Genomic DNA, 4,990 nt, shown 5'->3' on the forward strand with positions numbered 1-4,990 from the left:
AGACATAACACTATACACCTAAAATTACACATAAAACATTTATATCTTCTTGTAACTTATTCTTAATCTCTCGTCATCTTTAATCCATGTGCCGTGACTCTTTCCGGTATACACTTCGCCTCTCCAGTGAAGTGGCTGTCGCAGGCTGCGATGCCGCCGACTCTGTAAATGCTGTTGTGGCTCCTCAGGGCTCTTATGTGCCGGATAAATCATATGGGCCTATATTGTCTGCAATTTGTACAGGCACTTTCCATTGATAACTCGCGTGGAGAAAGGTGTCCATCTACTCCAGCACTAACCGAGTTTGAGCAAGAGAACCGTCATTACACACCGTCGAGCTCAGTCACTGTATTTTGTTTCAAACGGTGGCTTGTGTCTTTTGACGGGAACTTTAAAATCAATATAGTGGAGAGGACAACATACATGAAATCATTTTTAACAGCGCATACAAATATTTCCTCCTTTTAAAAAGATTAAACCTGACAGACTGAATTAGGGGCCGTACATGAATTGATTTAAATGATTGAATTAAAAATTTGAAAGACAATGTCCACAGAGAAACATAGTGGCCTCTGTCATTAGCAGTGTCAATTAGCCCGAGGCCCTGTGCCCACACGAGACTCCCTGTGCCCACACGAGACTCCCTGTGCCCACACGAGACTCCCTGTGCCCACACGAGACTCCCTGTGCCCACACGAGACTCCCTGTGCCCGTGTTGCACTGTCCTCTGGGTTCACCGCCCGCACAGTGACCTGCCCTCCTGTCCAGTCAGCGTGTCAGATCGTCGTTGGTGGCAGTGTGAGATCTGCCCAGAGGAGGAGGAAGTGAGGTGTGTTGGGGGACCTTGGTGCCGAGTTGGGAGGGAAGCTGGGATGGTGGTGTTGGTGGGGGGGCCGTTAGAGAGGAGAGATGGTAGAGATAGAAATGGACGGCATGGACACAACGTCTAATGGCGGTTCCAGCTGAGAAAACACAAAAAAAAACCAGAGGAGCACTAAAACCTGAGGGGTGAAAAATATGCGGGTCTGGCGAGAGGTCAGATTCCCCACCGTATCTAATTCAATTTTACAAACTGTAAGAAAACACGCTGCTGCTGCTCTCCCAGCACTGGCTCTTCACACTTCACAGTCAAACTGTGTTCTTCTTCGAATTGGTCCAAAGAACCTGGGCAACAGATTTAGACTAAAGGTGGTCAGGGGTTGTTTCTAACGGTGATAATGTTTCAGTAACTAGCACAGAAGTCCAAAGATTGTATCTGGAAGCTTCTCTTTTTTTTCGTGCAAAACCACAAGGGGCATTCTGGGGGCGATAAGCTGAAGGCCAAAATTGCATTGGAGGCTTTATTTCGAATGAAGCTCACATCTTCTGATGGTGAACTTGCTGATATTCCGCCTGGTGCTGGTCGTGGGTGTTTGAGCAGGGCCCCAGCCGGCTGCAGGGAGCTGCAGGGAGCTGCAGTCCTGCTGGTGGTCCGCCTTCTCGGGCCTGGTGAAGACATTAGTGCAGCATTGTGGGGGAACGGGGAGTCCCATAGACAGCGCTCACTTCTCTAAATAAACATTAGTCTTAAAAAGTTTGGCCCCGCGACCTCAGCGTGATCGCGTTTCTCTCCGGATAGTAAACTTCAATTTTTATCGAAGAGGGTCCCCCCCCCCCCCCCCCCCCCCCCGCTTTTCCCGAAAACACACTTTCACGCCGAAAAAAAAAAAAAAAAGATTAGATGTCAACTCAAACAAAGTTTCATTTTCGCCTTTCTTTAGGGACACACGGGGGGAGGCCGTGTCCTTGGTATTTCTTATAGCACACCCAGAGCTGGCTTTTGTTCAACTGCACTGATTTACCTCTACGTTTGAAATATGGCCTAATCATTACACTCTTAAAAACCACTAACTGCACACCATTGCTGAGATATATATATATATATATATATTTAAAGGTGATCGAGGATTTTAACTTAGAATTAGGACCAAACGTCTTACTTTAAATAAAAATACGTGTAGGTGATATTTTCTATTTTTTTAACGAGGTTTTTTTTTCATCGCAATTGGTGCCACATATTTTTTTTTAATATATGTATATATCTATGTGTCAAGGATCAAATGAGAGTCCAAAGGTTTATTGTGGGCATTCAGTTCAAAACAACTTAACGTCGTACCATAAAGGAATCATAGCCTCTTGTGTCTTTGGCCTTTTTCTATAAATTGAAAAAAAAAAGTTGACGTGGGATTTACGCGCAATTACGACCAGATCAGTAGTTATGGATTATAATAACGAATGGGCCTGTGGCTGTGACGTCTAATGCGCTTGCGGCATCGAAGGTTAAAAACGAAGAATCCAGTAAAAGCGCCCGCATGGCACAAGTGAGAGCAGCCGCCAGCAGCTGCGCCCCTCTTCCTTCAGTGCGTCCTGGTAAAGAAAAGAAAAAAGAAGAAGCAAACCAACGACACACGGCCTGAGACGTCCTGGTGCACAATGAGGTCCAAGGACCACCAGGGGATGCTGAGGGATTACAAAAACAGTTAGATTTCGCAGCACACATAAGAGTATGTGTGTATAGTTTTTTTTTTGCCTGAGGACGATTCAAATTTGGTGAATAAGACCACCTGCAGCTCCCGGGGCAGATATATAGTTCAAGGGTGAGGGGTCACAAAACTAATAATTAACCATCATCACTCGCTGAGTTTGAGCTGCTCCTGCAACACATCTGAGAGTAGAATGAATATGTTTTATCAGTAAGTGTTTCTGTGTTATCGGCGAGGCTTTTAATTGTTTTGCCACCACTCGGTTGTCACGTTGTTAAGCGTTTTATTGTCCTGACCGAAGTAGTTCTGAATGTGTGTACGACTGTCTGTTAACTCCGGGCGTCGTCTGGGTTAATGAATCCAGACGTGCCTGTTGTGTTCCGGCCCGTGATGTATATGCTTTTGTAGCCAGATATGTTTATGTACTGTTTAATTCTTTGCGTAATTTGGATCAGGTGGCTGATCTGACTCATCTGCGATCACCTCGTGCAACTCGTGTGTGAGACATCTTGTCATTTCCCTGCACGTGCTGTCTGAAGGATAAAACAAACAAGTGACATGTATTCTTATATGTCAGAGGAGGAAAGCTGATCCAAATCTGCGCACAGGTCACGCGTCTATAGCGCCAAAGCAAGTGTTATTATCAGGAGCAGTTACGGGGTATTTTTTTTCTCTTTAAAAAAAAATCCAGCAAACCAACACCATCCAGACTCCACAGTAAACACACATCCCCACTCTTCTAAATGATGTGTCGCATCACCTGCTGCCATTCTCTGGTGATCTTCTGCAGTGATACTCTGTCTGTGTGTGCGCGTGCGTGCGTGTGCGCGCGCCTGCGTGTGTGTGTGTGTGTGTGTGTGCGCGTGCGTGTGTCCACATACGCGTGCCCCTCATCTTTTTTCCCCCTTGCAGCAGGTGTTCGTTCAGTGCGTCAGAGTCGGCGAGGCGAAGATCTTCCAAAGTTAATATTGTGTTTCCAGAGATGATGGGGAGTTCACTGTCCGCGGTTTATTTACACATTCTAAATTAATTAAGCGAAGGATTCCTCTGTCTGTTGCAAAAACACGGAGGCTGGAGGAGGGAGACGGCGAGCGGCGAGGGGAGGCTGTGATTTATGGCGGCGGTGCAGCAAGGGCCGCGGCTCGCCTCTCCTCCAGGCCGAGCAGCCGCGGAACGGGCCAACATTCCTCTGTGGGGGCGAGGAGGCTCGTCTGCCGTGTGCACAGAGACAGAGGAACACACACACACACACACACACACACACAGAGACAGAGAGAAAAGTTAAGATGTATTACCTGGACTATATGAAGTTAAAAACCTTCTAGGCTCCAGAAAAGTTGCTGGTTTTGTGGGGATAAGTTATAATACCCACAAGACTTTATGGATAAGTGTGTGTGTGTGTGTGTGTGTGTGTGTGTGTGTGTGTGTGTGTGTGTGTGTGTGTGTGTGTGTGTGTGTGTGTGTGTGTGTGTGTGTGTGTGTGTGTGTGTGTGTGTGTGTGTGGGGGTGTGTGGGTGGGGGTGTGTGGGTGGGGGTGTGATAGAGCTTTATCCTATATGAACATAATCTTTGAGGGAGACTTTTGTTCAAATGTTCAGATGAAACCAATATAACACTTTATTAATAATACTTTATATATTGCCCTCATATGTATATGAACATGCTACAGCACCTGCCCTTTCCTATTAATTTTCTATATTTTCCCCCCATATATTATTTCCACATTCTTTCGTCAAAAGGTATAGGACTGATTGTTAATTTCAAGGGAAATAAATTCACAAATAAATCTCCCACTAGATTTTTATTTCCATAATATTATTATACTTATGTTGCATATAATATAATATAATGTAATATACTATTATAGATTTGTATAAACAGTGGGCGAAGAATTACTTTAACTGTTTTAGTTGACGAGCGACCTTGAAGATCATCACGACATCTCGTGCACGCGCGCACACACACACACACACACACACACAGGGTGTCCGGGTGTTGTCAGCGCACCCTCACTCGTCGTGTCCTTCAAGACACTGCAGTGCAACACGCATCGATCAGGGACCTGATGTTATTGGCAGTGAAAGATCGAAGAACAACGATTTCAATAATCCTGCTCCCAATGAGGGAATCTAATGAGAATGGAGGCCTTCATAATAACAATAATAATAATAATAATAATAATAATAATAATAATAATAATAATAATAATAACTACTTCCTTTCATTTATATCTTTCCTGGGAAATACAAAATGAGGACACGTATTTAAAGTAAAAGGAGACATAAATCTAAATCTGCGTTGACATAAGTTTTGAAATAAATGACAGCGGGCTGCTGACGCCCAAACGTTGCATATGGAAACTTTTATGAAGAGATGGGAAATGCCTCAAATATGTATTTTCGGCGACTCTCGAGTCATTTCGCTGTCACTCAGTCCTCGTTTCGTTTGAGGAAACGTTTTGAAAAGTG

This window comes from Scophthalmus maximus, chromosome 13 (genome assembly GCF_022379125.1).
Source record: "Scophthalmus maximus strain ysfricsl-2021 chromosome 13, ASM2237912v1, whole genome shotgun sequence".
NCBI classification, from domain to species: domain Eukaryota; kingdom Metazoa; phylum Chordata; class Actinopteri; order Pleuronectiformes; family Scophthalmidae; genus Scophthalmus; species Scophthalmus maximus.